At 46.2% G+C, this 20,276-nt stretch overlaps 1 protein-coding gene across 1 annotated transcript in view; it reads left to right on the forward strand.

Moving 5' to 3' along the window:
- The first annotated feature begins 4,905 nt into the window (after nt 1–4,905).
- Nucleotides 4,906–20,276, forward strand: part of plxnb3 (plexin B3) — a 256,626-nt gene continuing 241,255 nt past the window's right edge. Inside the window, exon 1 of the mRNA XM_082962290.1 lies at nt 4,906–5,416. The gene's annotated coding sequence lies outside the window, so the exon portion shown is untranslated. The remainder of the gene's footprint in view (nt 5,417–20,276) is intronic.

The raw sequence follows: 20,276 nt of genomic DNA on the forward strand, positions 1-20,276 counted from the left end.
TGGTAGTGGGAGGAGGAAGTAGACTCTAGGGGAGAGTGTGAGGGTGGTAGTGGGAGGAGGAAGTAGACTCTAGGGGGGAGGGTGGTAGTGGGAGGAGGAAGTAGACTCTAGGGGAGGGTGGGAGGGTGGTAGTGGGAGGAGGAAGTAGACTCTAGGGGGGAGGGTGGTAGTGGGAGGAGGAAGTAGACTCTAGGGGAGAGTGGGAGGGTGGTAGTGTAGTGGGAGGAGGAAGTAGACTCTAGGGGAGGGTGGTAGTGGGAGGAGGAAGTAGACTCTAGGGGAGAGTGTGAGGGTGGTAGTGGGAGGAGGAAGTAGACAACTGCAAGTGCCAACTCCGCCGCCGCGCTCTCCCCTCCGTCTACCTACCGGCCGCGCTCTCCCCTCCGTCTACCTACCGGCCGCGCTCTCCCCTCCGTCTACCTACCGGCCGCGCTCTCCCCTCCGTCTACCTACCGGCCGCGCTCTCCCCTCCGTCTACCTACCGGCCGCGCTCGCTCTCCCCTCCGTCTACCTACCGGCCGCGCTCGCTCTCCCCTCCGTCTACCTACCGGCCGCGCTCGCTCTCCCCTCCGTCTACCTACCGGCCGCGCTCGCTCTCCCCTCCGTCTACCTACCGGCCGCGCTCGCTCTCCCCTCCGTCTACCTACCGGCCGCGCTCGCTCTCCCCTCCGTCTATGCATGCCAAATATCACCCTATTCCCTATATAGTGCACTACTTTTGACCAGGGCCCCTAGGGAATAGGGGGGGGGGGCATTTGGGACAGAACCTCGGTAGGAGAGGAGACTGACCTCTTCAGAACCATCTGCTCTACTGAATTACAATTTCAACAAATTACATTTATTTTATAGAGTTTGACACCAATATATTTCTGAATAGCGGAGAGATACTTTGAGGTTTCTTATGATGAATGTAACAATCTATATTTTATTACAGTCTGTGCTGTATGTAGACAATTGATACAAAGGTAATAACCTTTTATTTTAATATAGATTGATTTATTAAATTATTTTTTTTGTAGAGTATAGATGTTAACTTTTGAAACTGTCATATAGCTTACACCAGGTGTTTTCATTCTGCCAATTATATTGCAAAATGTTCATTTTTTTATTTATTTTTTTAAAGCAAAGAAAAGAGGTCGAGATTTCTCAGAATTTTTCCCAATGAACTCCAAACAGTTGCAAAACGTTCTGTTGTGCAACAGAATTGGCAGCATGAATACACCCCCAGGGCTAGCCCTGGTCCCGGAGGGCCATGAATACACCCCCAGGGCTAGCCCTGGTCCCGGAGGGCCATGAATACACCCCCAGGGCTAGCCCTGGTCCCGGAGGGCCAAAAGCACTTATTTAACTGACCTGGAAGACCAGGTGCGTTGAATTTAGGCGAAATCACAGAACTGATCCATTCGCTCAGTTGGTCTGGTGAGGTGTCTAGTTGGAACAAAATGCTACAGTACTCCAGGAGCAGGGTTGCCTACACACCCCTCTGCCAATTATTTAGCTATTTGTAAATTATATTGAATTGAGATTATTAGTCGATTTATCTAATGTAATCTGAAGATTGTAGCCTGTCACATTTGTGCCTTAAGTGCCCTTAACCTAAATGATTATTGGTTTACTTAAATGTTTTACCACTATTAATGATAGAATATTGACACATATCTAGGCTTTCAAAGAAGGGCCAAAGATTTATAAAAATATTATTATTTTTTTTTAATTAAATTTTGTTTTAATTTCCATTTCATCTGTAAATTATTGTGTGGTCTTCTGATTTCATCTCTTCAATTTGTTGGAAAGAGAAGAGCGCCAATATCTAATCAGGATGGTTTCTGGGTAGGAAAAAATGTATTTAGCTCGATCAACCATTGGCTAAGCCCTCAGCAGCTGGACAGAAGGCCCCTGCCGTTTAACTCATAGACCCATTTCTGTGTTTGGAAACATCGCTGCATGAGGCTGCAGTGCACAAGGTGGTGTCAGGACAAAGGAGGTCCAATGGAGCGGCAGCAAATAAAGCCTTTATTTACATGTTGTTTATGAGTGCATGTCACAGTACTATTGAATTATAATTTGGATGTCCAGTTTAATGTTTTTATCGTCGCAAATCAACTGCATTTATACTTTTAAAAAAAAACGAAAAAAACTGTCCACCTTCAGCCAGTAAATTGGCTCTCTGACTAGCTTTTGCTACAACTGCTGCATCCAAAAATAGTTATTTTGTAAAGATCACAACGAAATATAATCTTAGCGACTGTCCAAGCAAGAATCAAATCATCATTGTAAAGTGTATGAGAAACAAAAAAAATATTTAGTTTTAACGTGGGGGAGAAAAATATATAGACATGTCTAACTGTCGCCAAGAGTCTTGCGCATCTGCCTGACGTGTGTGTTGGAAAAGTGTCTATTAGAGCACAATTTAGGCCGTGGAATGAAACAATCACTTTTTGACATGCACGGGTAGGAGGACTCAGTTGGTAGAGCATGGTGTTTGCAACGCCAGGGTTGTGGGTTCGATTCCCACGGGGGACCAGTACGGGGAGAAAAAACAAATGTATGAATTCACTACTGTAAGTCGCTCTGGATAAGTGTGTCTGCTAAATGACTAAAATGTAAAATGAGGACTGTTTCAAAAAAAAAAAGAGACTAATGGCACTTTAAAAAAATATATATTTTAACAGATTATTGCATTTTAAGCTTCAGATCACTTTTTGATCAGATCAAATGATTGACATAAAGAGGCGTTGTGTTGAACACTGCGATGTTTAACAGTGAGAACGGCAGAATGGTGAACTTACTAAATGAAATGAGAGGTTGACTGTGTGATATTAGGTTGCTTCTTGTGTAAATATTTTCTGTCTGGATTTGAATGATTTGTAAAACAAACAATCTGTCGGTCATTCAGGCAGAGAACTAAAATTTATAGAAACACCATTCAACTGATGTCTAAAATGGACTCGGAGTGATAAAATACAGTATATATTTTTAATGAGGAAGTAATAGCTGATTTTGTTCATATCATTTTGGAAATTAAATGGTTGTGCTTTTGTATAGGATTGATTTCATGTGGGCTACTGGAGTGAACGGGATGCTTATTCTGTAACATTTATCGGATGCTGTGTGTGACTGCTGTCTCAGCTTTTTGTCTGTGTTTGACCAAAACTGGCTCTCCTTCATCGACCATTGAAGTGCACAGGTATTACAGCCAGGGGCGGAAATCCCGGGGGGGACACGACCCCCCCCCCATCCTGGGAAAAATATGATTTGTCCCCCCCCAATATATCACTGAAACATAACTATGTAATTTAAATAATATTAATAATACGCAATGAAAGCAATTGTGCTGATTATAGACACTTAATAGCTCGTTTTTAAGTTTCAAAAGATTGCGACCCCCCCCCCCCCCCCACCCTTTGCCTCACAATGGTTTGATCCACTGCCAGTTCCTTAGCTTGCTAGGTAACAGAGAGGTTGTATCTACTGTCTGAAAGGCACTCAATGCACGTAACTGACGTGAGGTTAATCCAGTCAATCGCGCACACACACTAGCTGAATATGCAGAGCTAGCGCGCAAATATTAACTATTAAGCTAGCTAGTACCTATTCCATTTATGTGGCGTCGTCAAAGATGGAATCTTTGCTATCGTCAATTTATTCCAAGATCAGCATGCATGTAAGTTAGTGCTTCAAAGTACCTGTGATAAGGTTAGCGATAAACTGAACAGAACTACACTCTTCTATCATTTGTTTTAAATATATTTAATGGTCTCGTTGCAAAAGCTAAATTGTCGCAAGGGAACTTTTATTTATATATTTTATTTCACTTTTATTTAACCCGGGTAGCAAAGATTATAGCAAACACCACTGAATTGGTGCTCGCTAGCTTTGCAAATTCAGCTATTGTTAGAAGCCAGCCAATATGAAACAAACGATTAAAATTACAAAAGGTTGCAGCATATGTTGTGTAAATGGTGAACTCATACAGCTGTCAACTCTTGTCACTGCAATCCGTTTCACATTTGCTAGCTACCTTTTTAGATAGAAGCCCAAATAGAATGATAGAAGATAAGATGATAGAAGCCCATCTCCTACTGTAAATAACCTACACACTGTGTGTAGCCAGCCAGCCAGGTAGAAAAATGGCAGAAAAATAAAAGACGGACATCAGAGTATTTTTCAGTACACCAAAACGCATAGTAAGAACCCTAGTAGCCTAATATCTCAAAGACTAGTTGATAAAATGTTCATAAGAAAGAAATGAAATTCTAATGGAAATGTTTCACAATGATGTCATTAGGCAGAGCAGGCAACAGATGGCACACAGACAGCAGAGTTGGGGACAGATATGCAGGGACAGACTGGCAGAGACAGGGAGTCTCAGGTAAGTTTGTTGAGTCTTTGTTTGGCAACATTATGAAAGGTTCTCAATTTTTTTTAACTTGTAAAATAGGAACATAATTGGAAAATGCCATGGATACCCCCACTCTCAACTTAAACTGGTGACTGAACTAAGATTTGTTAAAGGCAATGGTATTGCTGTTGTGATTAGTTGTGTAGTTTTGGGTACCGGTAGTTAGGAGTACGGCAAACACCTTATTTCTTTGGTTCCTCAGCCTACGTTTAATATGGTAAATGTATATTATGTGTTACAGCACTACTTTTGGTGTCCCCCTCAGGAATTGCTCTTGAGAAAATGTAATGTAATTGTCCCCTCCAAAGTTGATATCAGATTTTCGCCTGATTACAGCCGCTGTCCTGTTTTTAATCAGCCCAGTAGGCATTGTCCATTATGCATTTTATATATAGATGGGTACATTTTTAAATATGAAAAGATCAAATGAACTAAACTCATGTTTGTCATTTAAAAAAAAAAAATGTAATAATTTTTCTGTCCATTTCTATTCATCTAGTTACTCAGCTTCTAGAAAGATGATATACTTTTGGCTTATATTGCCTACAAACCATGCTTGGTTCTGTCTGACCATTTTTGAATCAGTTTCTCACGGTCTATTCCAGAAATATCCGATTTTGAGCGTTTACCTGTATCCCAGACGAGAGTAGTAACATTTTAAGTTGGTGTTAAAATATTTAGTTTACAAACCCGATAAAAGAAAAGTCTTACTAGAATGAAAGTACTTCCCATTTTAGACACCATACATTCGCTTTGAAGAAGCGACGTTTCCTTTTTACGTCCCTGTCCTCTACGACGTGTTGCATTTCCGACCGACCGCAACTTTCCAGTCCGACGACAGCCGCTCCTCTGCGGCAGAGAGAAGCACCAAGCTACCCTGTTTCTGGGTGGAGGTTGGGGTGGACCTTGAGTCATTCCTCCGGTGTAAATACTACAACGTTGATTTATCTGTGAGCGCGTTTTTATTCCCCAAAACGTTGGATAAAACCGAAGCGCACCGTGAATCACCGAGAGGTAAGTTCACTACTTCTGAACTTGTGAGTTGGTTGGAAAACTACATTGCTAATGTTAGCTACCTGTAGCATGGCTGCTGATGTTAAAACCATGTTAAATAGTTAACCTATTGAAAGGAAGCCTGTTGGCTGTCGTATGGATGTGTTTGGACGGACGTATTTCGTGGAGTATGAAATCTTATGTAAACGCTACTATCCCGCTCACAAATACTTTGTACGCATTCCTCTGCGGACGGACGGAGACGGACTGACGGACGGACGGACTAGGTGTTTTCCCCGAGGCAGATCGGTACTTGTACGTCAAACTGCCTGTTTCAACTGAAATAACGTAACTAGAATTAAAGAGCAGAAGTTGTGCTGTGTTTGTAAGTGAACGACCTGTAGTTAACGCAACAGATCTGGTTATAGCGACCGTCTGGTTGAAAGAGAACTTTGTGGAGAATGTCATCCGTCTTTTATTTTCAACACCTGTCCATGTTGTAGTACAGCTAGAGTTACTGCTATGTCTGGTGCACAGGGGGACAACACCAATACACTTCAGTTGTTCAGAGTATATTTTTAAACGCTTTGGATCTGTACATGTATATATTTTATAGATGAGGTGTAAACTCAAAGAGAGCTCGCTGTACATGAAATTAGCCGCATTCATTGAGGTTTGTTTGGATCCACAGCAACCAGTCTGTCGTACCACTGTCTCCAACTCACATGTTACCTGGGTGAGATGTTCTATGTTTTCCTGCTGTCGTCATTGTCAACAGATCTAGATGTGGAAGAGACACAGGTCAAGTTTGGTTACACTTTAGGTTGGAGTCATTAACTCGTTTTTCAACCACTCCACACATTTCTTGTTAACAAACTATAGTTTTGGCAAGTCAGTTAGGACATCTAGTTTGTGCATGACACAAGTAATTTTTCTAACAATTGTTTACAGACAGATTATTTCACTTATAATTCACTATCACAATTTCAGTGGGTCAGAAGTTTACATACACTAAGTTGACTGTGCCTTTAAACAGCTTGGAAAATTCCAGAGAATTATGTCATGGCTTTAGAAGCTTCTGATAGGCTAATTGACCTCATTTGAGTCAATTGGAGGTGTACATGTGGATGTATTTCAAGGCCTACCTTTAAACTCATTGCCTCTTTGCTTGACATCATGGGAAAATCAAAAGAAATCAGCCAAAACCTCTGTCAGCCAAAAGAACTGTTTGGCCATAATGACCATCGTTATGTTTGTAGGAAAAAGGGGGAGGCTTGCAAGCCAAAGAACACCATCCCAACCGTGAAGCACGGGGGTGGCAGCATCATGTTGTGTGGGGGCTTTGCTGCAGGAGGGACTGGTGCACTGCACAAAATAGATGGCATCACGAGGAAGGAAAATTGTGGATATATTGAAGCAACATTTCAAGACATCAGTCAGGAAGTTAAAGCTTGGTCGCAAATGGGTCTTCCAAATGGACAATGGCCCCAAGCATACTTACAAAGTTGTTGCAAAATGGCTTAAGGACAGTAAAGTCAAGGTATTGGACTGGCCATCACAAAGCCCTGACCTCAATCCTGTAGAACATTTGTGGGCAGAACTGAAAAAGCGTGTGCGAGCAAGGAGGCCTACAAACCTGACTCAGTTACACCAGCTCTGTCAGGAGGAATGGGCCAAAATTCACCCAACTTATTGTGGGAAGCTTGTGGAAGGCTACCCGAAATGTTTGACCCAAGTTAAACAATTTAAAGGCAATGCTACCAAATAATAATTGAGTGTATGTAAACTTCTGACCCACTGGGAATGTGATGAAAGAAAGAAATAAAAGCTGAAATAAAATAATTCTCTACTATTATTCTGACATTTCACATTCTTAAAATAAAGTGGTGATCCTAACTGACCTACGACAGGTAATAATACTTGGATTAAATGTCAGGAATTGTGAAACGGAGTGTAAATGTACTTGGCGAAGGTGTATGTAGACTAATGACTTCAACTGTATGATGGGTTTGACGAGTGGAAGAGAGATGATAGGTTTGACATGTGGAAGTCGCTCTGGATAAGAGCGTCTGCTAAATGACTTAAATGTAATGTAAATGGAAGAGAGATGATGGGTTTGACATGTGGAAGTCGCTCTGGATAAGAGCGTCTGCTAAATGACTTAAATGTAATTTAAATGGAAGAGAGATGATGGGTTTGACATGTGGAAGAGATGATGGGTTTGAAATGGGCCCCCGTTCATCCTGCTTTAGGATAGGTGTTGTGCCATTTCCTTTTACATTCCCGTAGTGTCTCTCCGGCTTTTCCTCCTGCTGCTGTTTTTTGGGCCAGGGGTATAAACTGTCAACCTAACATATACCCTCCTCTCTTCCCTATATCTCCCCCCCCCCCCCCCCCCCCTTCCACTTCATAATCTCTGCCTCTCCCCCTGCTCCTGGATTAGGAGATTTCCCCCCTGCCTGCAATCCTGATGACTATTTCTTATTTAGTAATCTCTAATCCAGCCTACTTCCTAACAGCCCCTAACCCACCACTCTCTAACACACTCACTCACTCAGTCGAGTTAAGGCGGAATCCAGATTTTCATACCGTTTCTGTACCATACCGGGCTATATGGTACTACTGAACACAATGGGAGGTGTTTTATATGGTATTACTGAACACAATGGGAGGTATAGTGTTTTATATGGTACTACTGAACACAATGGGAGGTGTTTTATATGGTATTACTGAACACAATGGGAGGTGTTTTATATGGTACTACTGAACACAATGGGAGGTGTTTTATATGGTATTACTGAACACAATGGGAGGTGTTTTATATGGTATTACTGAACACAATGGGAGGTGTTTTATATGGTACTACTGAACACAATGGGAGGTGTTTTATATGGTATTACTGAACACAATGGGAGGTGTTTTATATGGTATTACTGAACACAATGGGAGGTGTTTTATATGGTACTACTGAACACAATGGGAGGTATAGTGTTTTATATGGTATTACTGAACACAATGGGAGGTGTTTTATATGGTACTACTGAACACAATGGGAGGTATAGTGTTTTATATGGTATTACTGAACACAATGGGAGGTGTTTTATATGGTATTACTGAACACAATGGGAGGTATAGTGTTTTATATGGTATTACTGAACACAATGGGAGGTGTTTTATATGGTACTACTGAACACAATGGGAGGTGTTTTATATGGTACTACTGAACACAATGGGAGGTGTTTTATATGGTATTACTGAACACAATGGGAGGTGTTTTATATGGTATTACTGAACACAATGGGAGGTGTTTTATATGGTACTACTGAACACAATGGGAGGTATAGTGTTTTATATGGTACTACTGAACACAATGGGAGGTATGGTGTTTTATATGGTATTACTGAACACAATGGGAGGTGTTTTATATGGTATTACTGAACACAATGGGAGGTATAGTGTTTTATATGGTATTACTGAACACAATGGGAGGTGTTTTATATGGTACTACTGAACACAATGGGAGGTATAGTGTTTTATATGGTATTACTGAACACAATGGGAGGTGTTTTATATGGTATTACTGAACACAATGGGAGGTATAGTGTTTTATATGGTATTACTGAACACAATGGGAGGTGTTTTATATGGTACTACTGAACACAATGGGAGGTATAGTGTTTTATATGGTACTACTGAACACAATGGGAGGTATAGTGTTTGTTTTACTCACAGAACAATGTAGACAACAGGGATCTCTGCCGTAACCATGAAGCGTTAGCAAGTTAGCAAACCACATGCATAGCTGAAGCCCTGAGCTGGAAATGATTGACACGTGATTTAAATCCGGTATGTAGCCTAACACACATACGTGTACACAAGACAGTTAAAGCTGCAGTATGGAACTTTTTTTGGGGGGGGGGGACCCCCTACCAAATTCACATAGAAATATGAGTTCTAGATCTGTCACTCATTTGAAAGCAAGTCTTAAACTCTGTTCTATTTGCTCTACTTCTGTGGTTCCCTTTTCGTAACTTTAATGGAGCGATTCCTACACATTGCACTTAAAAAAAAATTGTCCGGGTAGCTATTTGGTTAACTCTCTGCCCCCCCCCCCCCCCCCCCCCCATTTTTTTGCACTAACTCTTGCCTCATCACGTACGCTGCTGCTGCTACCTTTGGATTTCTTGACCTTTTTTTCTTGTAAAGTATAATTTTTAAGAATGTAACTAAATCACATCGTAGGAACCCTTTGTGGTTTATCCCTTTCTTGAAGACCAGGTGATGTGGGCTGGGGAACGATAGTGCAGTAACAATATTAGAGTTCATGCTATGACAATATGGTGACATTTGCCAACAGGTTTGAGGTTTCGAGTATGTTGTTGTTGTTGTTGTTGTTGTTTGAGAATTGATCGGCTCGTAGTAGTTAACATGCGCACGCCTCTGTAGCCTGTACAGGGTGATACTGCCCTAAACAAGCAAAGAAAATACAGTAACTGTTCATAGTGTGGAACTGAGGAAAAATAACTTGTATATACCTTGGTTTCGACAGTTACTGCTGACATGACCTCCATTTTCTCCAAAATACAATACAATAGAGGCAGGATACTTGTCCACATGATTAAGCATGTATTTAATGTAGCAAAAAAATGACTTGAGCAGTTCCTACCTTTTTGCTTGGTAGGGTAGGATAGTGCAGGGGTATTGAACTCTGAGCCTACGAGGTCCGGAGCCTGCTGTTTTTCACTTCTAGCTGGTAATTAATTGCACCCACTTGGTGTCCCAGGTCTAAATTTAGTCCCCGGTTAGAGGGGAAGAAAACCTCTGATGGGTTAATCGTTTATTGCTGTCAGATATGTTTACATATGAGCCTCTGTCAGTTTTGACTTTCATCTGAATCATTTTCATGTTCAGGTTTTTATTGGCTGATTTTAGTATATTGACACTGTCTCTCCTCTAACACCCTAAACCCTAACCCCTAAACCCCTAACCCCTAACACCCTAAACCCTTATCACACAATCTGGATTAGGCAGGGATTGTGTCTGTGTCTGACGAGACCACACACATCCTTATTCTTGGTTAACCCGAAGGATCACGAAACAATGAACATGATGACTGGTTCGGTCTGAATGTAAAATGACTGGTTCAGTCTGAATGTAAAATGACTGGTTCAGTCTGAATGTAAAATGACTGGTTCAGTCTGAATGTAAAATGACTGGTTCGGTCTGAATGTAAAATGACTGGTCCGGTCTGAATGTAAAATGACTGGTCCGGTCTGAATGTAAAATGACTGGTCCGGTCTGAATGTAAAATGACTGGTTCGGTCTGAATGTAAAATGACTGGTTCGGTCTGAATGTAAAATGACTGGTCCGGTCTGAATGGAAATGACTGGTCCGGTCTGAATGGAAATGACTGGTTCGGTCTGAATGGAAAATGACTGGTTCGGTCTGAATGGAAAATGACTGGTTCGGTCTGAATGGAAAATGACTGGTTCGGTCTGAATGGAAAATGACTGGTTCGGTCTGAATGGAAAATGACTGGTTCGGTCTGAATGGAAAATGACTGGTTCGGTCTGAATGTAAAATGACTGGTCCGGTCTGAATGGAAATGACTGGTTCGGTCTGAATGGAAAATGACTGGTTCGGTCTGAATGGAAAATGACTGGTTCGGTCTGAATGGAAAATGACTGGTCCGGTCTGAATGGAAATGACTGGTTCGGTCTGAATGTAAAATGACTGGTTCGGTCTGAATGTAAAATGACTGGTCCGGTCTGAATGGAAATGACTGGTTCGGTCTGAATGGAAATGACTGGTTCGGTCTGAATGTAAAATGACTGGTTCGGTCTGAATGTAAAATGACTGGTCCGGTCTGAATGGAAATGACTGGTTCGGTCTGAATGTAAAATGACTGGTCCGGTCTGAATGGAAATGACTGGTCCGGTCTGAATGGAAATGACTGGTCCGGTCTGAATGGAAATGACTGGTTCGGTCTGAATGGAAATGACTGGTTCGGTCTGAATGGAAATGACTGGTTCGGTCTGAATGGAAATGAAATGACTGTTCGGTCTGAATGGAAATGACTGGTTCGGTCTGAATGGAAATGACTGGTTCGGTCTGAATGGAAATGACTGGTTCGGTCTGAATGGAAATGACTGGTTCGGTCTGAATGGAAATGACTGGTTCGGTCTGAGTGGAAATGACTGGTTCGGTCTGAGTGGAAATGACTGGTTCGGTCTGAATGGAAATGACTGGTCCGGTCTGAATGGAAATGACTGGTTCCTCACCAAACTCAGACAAAATACCGGGATTGGGAGGATTTTCACAATGTAGTCCATAGAACACAATGTAGTCCATAGAACACAATGTAGTCCATAGAACACAATGTAGTCCATAGAACACAATGTAGTCCATAGAACACAATGTAGTCCATAGAACACAATGTAGTCCATAGAACACAATGTAGTCTATAGAACACAATGTAGTCCATAGAACACAATGTAGTCCATAGAACACAATGTAGTCCATAGAACACAATGTAGTCCATAGAACACAATGTACTCTGTCCCTCACCTAACCCCCTAACCCCTAACCCCCTAAACCCTAACCCCTGACCACACAATCAGGATTAGGTAGGGTGCTACAAATGTTGGAAGGTAAAGCTTTATGAGTAGTAATTTGATTTCAGTAACTTTTATTTACATGCATTTCTGAATATTAACAAATAGACATTCGGGATGAGCATCTTTCCCTTTCAAGACGAGTCGATACAAATGTCAAATATTTCTACAATCCTTCCTCTTAATTAAAGGACCGTTCTATGGATTTATATTACATTTAGGAAAAAAATCAAGGTCATTTTTATTTCTTTATTTATTTTTCTCTGGGTTTTGTGAGGAATCACTGTAATCTAAAGAGCCCTGTTGAAAAGTAGTTGACTATGTGAAGAATAGGGCGGCATTTAGGACGCAGGCCTTTTTTTTCCACAACATGCAAATATCCGTCTAGTCTTCCGTGATGGTTACGATGCAAATAGTGAACATTCTGCCGATGGCAGACCAACCTTACTGGTCTAACTGGTTATGTGTTTGTTAGGTTAAAGACTAGGTTACAGAACGAGAGGAGGGACCATAACCTTTACTGTTCATTTATTATTGTTTATTTCACCTACTTCAATTGCTTTATCAATGTAAACATATGTTTCCCATGCCAATAAGGCCCTGAAATGGAATTGAGAGGAGAGGAGAGGAGAGGAGAGGAGAGGAGAGGAGAGGAGAGGAGAGGAGGGAAATGAGAAGGGGGAGGGGTTTTAAGTACTCTGTTGTTCAAACACCTGGTGTACAACCAGATGAACCTGAGGCTGCGTTAATATCACTGCTACCATCTCCCCCCAGTCACACTGCTACCGTCTCCCCCCAGTCACTCTGCTACCATCTCCCCCCCAGTCACACTGCTACCATCTCCCCCCAGTCACACTGCTACCGTCTCCCCCCAGTCACCCTGCTACCATCTCCCCCCAGTCACACTGCTACCATCTCCCCCCAGTCACACTGCTACCATCTCCCCCCCAGTCACACTGCTACCATCTCCCCCAGTCACACTGCTACCATCTCCCCCCAGTCACACTGCTACCATCTCCCCCCAGTCACACTGCTACCATCTGCTACCATCTCCCCCCAGTCACACTGCTACCATCTCCCCCCAGTCACCCTGCTACCATCTCCCCCCCAGTCACACTGCTGCCATCTCCCCCCAGTCACCCTGCTGCCATCTCCCCCCAGTCACACTGCTACCATCTGCTACCATCTCCCCCCAGTCACACTGCTACCATCTCCCCCCAGTCACCCTGCTACCATCTCCCCCCCAGTCACACTGCTCACCGTCTCCCCCCAGTCACACTGCTACCGTCTCCCCCAGTCACACTGCCACCGTCTCCCCCCAGTCACACTGCTACCGTCTCCCCCCAGTCACACTGCTACCGTCTCCCCCCAGTCACACTGCTACCGTCTCCCCCCCAGTCACACTGCCACCGTCTCCCCCCCAGTCACACTGCCACCGTCTCCCCCCAGTCACACTGCCACCGTCTCCCCCCCCAGTCACACTGCCACCGTCTCCCCCCCAGTCACACTGCCACCGTCTCCCCCCAGTCACACTGCTACCGTCTCCCCCCAATCACACTCCCCCCCCAGTCACCCTGCTACCATCTCCCCCCAGTCACACTGCTACCGTCTCCCCCCAGTCACACTGCTACCGTCTCCCCCCAATCACACTCCCCCCCCAGTCACCCTGCTACCATCTCCCCCCAGTCACACTGCTACCGTCTCCCCCCAGTCACACTGCCACCGTCTCCCCCCAGTCACACTGCCACCGTCTCCCCCCAGTCACACTGCCACCGTCTCCCCCCAGTCACACTGCTACCATCTCCCCCCAGTCACACTGCTACCATCTCCCCCCAGTCACACTGCTACCGTCTCCCCCCCAGTCACACTGCTACCGTCTCCCCCCAGTCACACTGCTACCGTCTCCCCCCAGTCACACTGCTACCGTCTCCCCCCAGTCACACTGCTACCGTCTCCCCCCAGTCACACTGCTACCGTCTCCCCCCAGTCACACTGCTACCGTCTCCCCCCAGTCACACTGCTACCGTCTCCCCCCAGTCACACTGCTACCGTCTCCCCCCAGTCACTCTGCTACCGTCTCCCCCCAGTCACACTGCCACCGTCTCCCCCCAGTCACTCTGCTACCGTCTCCCCCCAGTCACTCTGCTACCGTCTCCCCCCAGTCACCCTGCTACCGTCTCCCCCCAGTCACACTGCTACCGTCTCCCCCCAGTCACACTGCTACCGTCTCCCCCCCAGTCACACTGCTACCTCTCCCCCCAGTCACTCTGCTACCGTCTCCCCCCAGTCACACTGCTGCCGTCTCCCCCCAGTCACCCTGCTACCGTCTCCCCCCAGTCACACTGCTACCGTCTCCCCCCAGTCACACTGCTACCGTCTCCCCCCAGTCACACTGCTACCGTCTCCCCCCAGTCACACTGCTACCGTCTCCCCCCAGTCACACTGCTACCGTCTCCCCCCAGTCACACTGCTACCGTCTCCCCCCAGTCACACTGCTACCGTCTCCCCCCCAGTCACACTGCTACCGTCTCCCCCCAGTCACACTGCTACCGTCTCCCCCCAGTCACACTGCTACCGTCTCCCCCCAGTCACACTGCTACCGTCTCCCCCCAGTCACACTGCTACCGTCTCCCCCCAGTCACACTGCTACCGTCTCCCCCCCAGTCACACTGCTACCGTCTCCCCCCCAGTCACACTGCTACCGTCTCCCCCCCAGTCACACTGCTACCGTCTCCCCCCCAGTCACACTGCTACCGTCTCCCCCCCAGTCACACTGCTACCGTCTCCCCCCAGTCACACTGCTACCGTCTCCCCCCCAGTCACACTGCCACCGTCTCCCCCCAGTCACACTGCCACCGTCTCCCCCCAGTCACACTGCTACCGTCTCCCCCCCAGTCACACTGCTACCGTCTCCCCCCAGTCACACTGCCACCGTCTCCCCCCAGTCACACTGCTACCGTCTCCCCCCAGTCACACTGCTACCGTCTCCCCCCAGTCACACTGCTACCGTCTCCCCCCAGTCACACTGCTACCGTCTCCCCCCAGTCACACTGCCACCGTCTCCCCCCCAGTCACACTGCCACCGTCTCCCCCCAGTCACACTGCCACCGTCTCCCCCCAGTCACACTGCCACCGTCTCCCCCCAGTCACACTGCTACCGTCTCCCCCCCAATCACACTCCCCCCCAGTCACCCTGCTACCGTCTCCCCCCAGTCACACTGCTACCGTCTCCCCCCAGTCACACTGCTACCGTCTCCCCCCAGTCACACTGCTACCGTCTCCCCCCAGTCACACTGCTACCGTCTCCCCCCAGTCACACTGCTACCGTCTCCCCCCAGTCACACTGCTACCGTCTCCCCCCCAGTCACACTGCTACCGTCTCCCCCCCAGTCACACTGCTACCGTCTCCCCCCCAGTCACACTGCTACCGTCTCCCCCCCAGTCACACTGCCACCGTCTCCCCCCCAGTCACACTGCTACCGTCTCCCCCCCAGTCACACTGCTACCGTCTCCCCCCCAGTCACACTGCTACCGTCTCCCCCCAGTCACACTGCTACCGTCTCCCCCCCAGTCACACTGCCACCGTCTCCCCCCCAGTCACACTGCCACCGTCTCCCCCCATCACACTCCCCCCCCAGTCACACTGCTACCGTCTCCCCCCAGTCACACTGCTACCGTCTCCCCCCCAGTCACACTGCCACCGTCTCCCCCCAGTCACACTGCTACCGTCTCCCCCCAGACACACTGCTACCGTCTCCCCCCAGTCACACTGCTACCGTCTCCCCCCCAGTCACACTGCTACCGTCTCCCCCCCAGTCACACTGCTACCGTCTCCCCCCCAGTCACACTGCCACCGTCTCCCCCCAGTCACACTGCCACCGTCTCCCCCCCAGTCACACTGCTACCGTCTCCCCCCAGTCACACTGCTACCGTCTCCCCCCCAGTCACACTGCTACCGTCTCCCCCCAGTCACACTGCTACCGTCTCCCCCCAGTCACACTGCTACCGTCTCCCCCCCAGTCACACTGCCACCGTCTCCCCCCAGTCACACTGCTACCGTCTCCCCCCAGACACACTGCTACCGTCTCCCCCCAGTCACACTGCTACCGTCTCCCCCCAGTCACACTGGACGTCTTCCTTTAGGAGGCTTTGTGTCAGGTTGGTGAGGTTGGGTTTGGGGGAGTTCTCCCGTCAGTAACTGCAGGCTTCGCTGACGAGACAGGAAGTAACTCTCACCCAGAGAAGAACTTCTGACATCTGTGTTCAGTGCTGCTTAGACTGATGTCGAGACGTCCTTCTCCTCCCATTTTGAGGATGAGGTGTTTGACGGTAAACAAAGACCAGGACTCGTTGGAGGGCTTGCTCCTCTTTTCTGTTTGGTTCCCTACGGTGTTGAGCATCGTGTGGAATAAGCACAGTTTTATACAGTATATTCATTACTCATTCATACGTTATACACATTTAACATGCAGGGTTCGCAGAATGTCCTCATCTATACATTATACACATTTAACATGCAGGGTTCACAGAATGTCCTCATCCATACATTATACACATTTAACATGTTCACAGAATGTCCTAATTCATACGTTATACACATTTAACATGCAGGGTTCACAGAATGTCCTCATCCATACATTATACACATTTAACATGCAGGGTTCACAAAATGCCCTCATCTATACATTATACACATTTAACATGCAGGGTTCACAAAATGCCCTCATCTATACATTATACACATTTAACATGCAGGGTTCACAGAATGTCCTCATCTATACATTATACACATTTAACATGCAGGGTTCACAGAATGTCCTCATCCATACATTATAAGCAGTGGGTTAACTAGAGTGTGATTGGCAGAATAAAAAAATAAAAAACAGGCAAATTTCTTCAGGCTCATTTTGTATTTTCATATCTATGGTAATGATGGATGAATGATTTTTTATAGAATTATTTTCACAACGAAATGAGCCTGTTTTTGTTAATTTTCTAGGGCATCTAGATAATAAATCATATGCACCACTCTGGAGGCCGGCCCCCACATGGGCCTTTCTATAAATGGGTTGATAAACATTTAAATATCATTTTCTTGCTTCGTCACACGTGTACTTACAGGAATAAGATTCAAGATAGACACAATGAGACCATAACTCCTAGCAACAATATCAACATGTCACAATGAGACCATAACCCCCTAGCAACAACATCAACATGTCACAATGAGACCATGACCCCTAGCAACAACAACATGTCACAATGAGACCATAACCCCTAGCAACAACATCAACATGCCACAATGAGACCATAACCCCCTAGCAACAACATCAACATGTCACAATGAGACCATAACCCCTAGCAACATGTCACAATGAGACCATAACCCCTAGCAACATGTCACAATGAGACCATAACCCCCTAGCAACAACATCAACATGTCACAATGAGACCATAACCCCCTAGCAACAACATCAACATGTCACAATGAGACCATAACCCCTAGCAACATGTCACAATGAGACCATAACCCCTAGCAACATGTCACAATGAGACCATAACCCCCTTGCAACAACATCAACATGTCACAATGAGACCATAACCCCTAGCAACAACATCAACATGTCACAATGAGACCATAACCCCTAGCAACAACATCAACATGTCACAATGAGACCATAACCCCCTAGCAACAACATCAACATGTCACAATGAGACCATAACCCCTAGCAACATGTCACAATGAGACCATAACCCCTAGCAACATGTCACAATGAGACCATAACCCCTAGCAACATGTCACAATGAGACCATGACCCCTAGCAACAACATCAACATGTCACAATGAGACCATAACCCCTAGCAACATGTCACAAAGAGACCATAACCCCTAGCAACAACATCAACATGTCACAATGAGACCATAACCCCTAGCAACAACAAAACATCTACATGTCACAATGAGACCATGACACCTAGCAACAACACAACATCTACATGTCACAATGAGACCATAACCCCTAGCAACAACACGTCACAATGAGACCATGACTCCTAGCAACAACAAAACATCAACATGTCACAATGAGACCATGACTCCCCCCTAGCAACAAGAAAACATCTACATGTCACAATGAGACCATAACCCCCTAGCAACAAGAAAACATCTACATGTCATTCAAATTGCCACATGAAACAGGTTTATTTGCCATGCCTAGTAGCCAGGTCTGTTTGTGCTTTAGTCAACTACTCTTATCATTTCAAATCAAATTTTATTGGTCACATACACATATTTAGCAGATATTATTGCTGGTGTAGTGAAATGCTGCCACCACCGTGCTTCACCGTAGGGATGTGGCCACCACCATGCTTCACCGTAGGGATGCTGCCACCACCATGCTTCACCGTAGGGATGCTGCCACCACCATGCTTCACTGTAGGGATGTGGCCACCACCCCGCTTCACCGTAGGAATGTTTCCACCACCCTGCTTCACCGTAGGGATGCTGCCCACCACCATGCTTCACCGTAGGGATGCTGCCACCTCCATGCTTCACCGTAGGGATGCTGCCACCACCATGCTTCACCGTAGGGATGCTGCCACCACCATGCTTCACCGTAGGGATGCCACCACCACCATGCTTCACCGTAGGGATGCTGCCACCACCATGCTTTACCGTAGGGATGCTGCCACCACCATGCTTTACCGTAGGGATGCTGCCACCACCATGCTTCACCGTAGGGATGCTGCCACCACCATGCTTCACCGTAGGGATGGTGCCACCACCATGCTTCACCGTAGGGATGCTGCCACCACCATGCTTCACCGTAGGGATGCTGCCACCACCATGCTTCACCGTAGGGATGGTGCCAGGTTTTCAATTTCGAGTCTCATAGCAAAGGGTCTGAATGCTTATGTCAGTAAGGTATTTCTGTTTTTTATAATTTATACATTTGCAAACATTTCTAAAAACCTGTTTTCGCTTTGTCATTTTGGGGTGTGTAGATTTCTGAGGATTTTTATTTTATTTCATCCATTTTAGAATAAGACTGTAAAAAATCAAGGGGTTTGAATACTTTCCGAAGGCACTGTATATAATTCCATTGTCCTCCCAAGAGTTTCTGAATCTATGCTCTACTTCAGTTTGCTCCTCAAATTCATGCACCTTGGTTGGAGTGCGAGGTAGCATCAGTGAACTCTTCCATTTGCACTGTGTGTGGGGGGGGATGGGCACGGCAGCACTTTCCTCAGGAAAAACCAGAGCCCAGTAATGTAGTTCGTGCTGTATTCTTGTTCCTGTCCTTTATTACTGTTCTAACAAACATCCTAGCACATTGAAATACCGCAGGGGGGATTGTAAGTAATAGCCCAGACAAGTAAAAACATGGAGACCTGAGGGTATAATCTCACTGCTAAAGCTGGGACGATAAACCACAAATTATAAACACCGACCGTTTATCATTTAGGCATTTTGCGCTGATATCGTTTATTACGATCAGTTGACTATCTATACTAGAGAAATGAAACAAGTTTGTCGATATGGGCGACGATTGTTGATGGAACAATAGATGGTTACTACAACCAATCACACTAGTAGTAGTTTAAATGGTTAATAAATCAACTGCGATGCACATTCACATTAGAAACGTATTGTTCTAGATGTTTTCATCACAGCAGGCAATTTATTGCGACATGGATTTTTCTCCATATGGCCCGTCTCTACTCACCACCTTACCCCCTAGCAGAAGAAGACCCAGTGGGGCTCGGTACGGAGGGTGATGAGGAGGGATGTATAGGTGGTTGTCAGTAAGGGGACGAAGAGGGGGTAGGCCCTGGGGTTAGGCTATAGAGGGGTCCCCCCCCCAGCCTGCTAGCCGAACCCAGGCCCCCAAGGCTGATCCTTCCCAGAGGCTTTAGACAAGACCAAGGGCTCCCTGCTGTCTTCAGAGACACACACACACACACACACACACACACACTTCTAGCTTACACACACACACACACACACACTCCCAGCTCAGACAGAGGATCCTGTGAAGTGTGGTATCTGCTGAGGGCTGTATGTGAGGAGAGGAGCCCTTGATCGTGCCAACTGCTGCGCTCCTGTGTCCCTCTCTCCCTTCCCCATCTCTACCCCCCCCCCCCTCCTGTATCCCCCTCTCCCTTCCCCATCTCTACCTTCCCCCCTTCCTGCATCCCCCCTCTCCCTCCCCATCTCTACCCCCCCCCCCTTCCTGTGTCCCTCTCTCCCTTCCCCATCTCTACC

Source organism: Salmo salar, chromosome 15, assembly GCF_965601325.2.
Source record: "Salmo salar chromosome 15, fSalSal1, whole genome shotgun sequence".
NCBI classification, from domain to species: domain Eukaryota; kingdom Metazoa; phylum Chordata; class Actinopteri; order Salmoniformes; family Salmonidae; genus Salmo; species Salmo salar.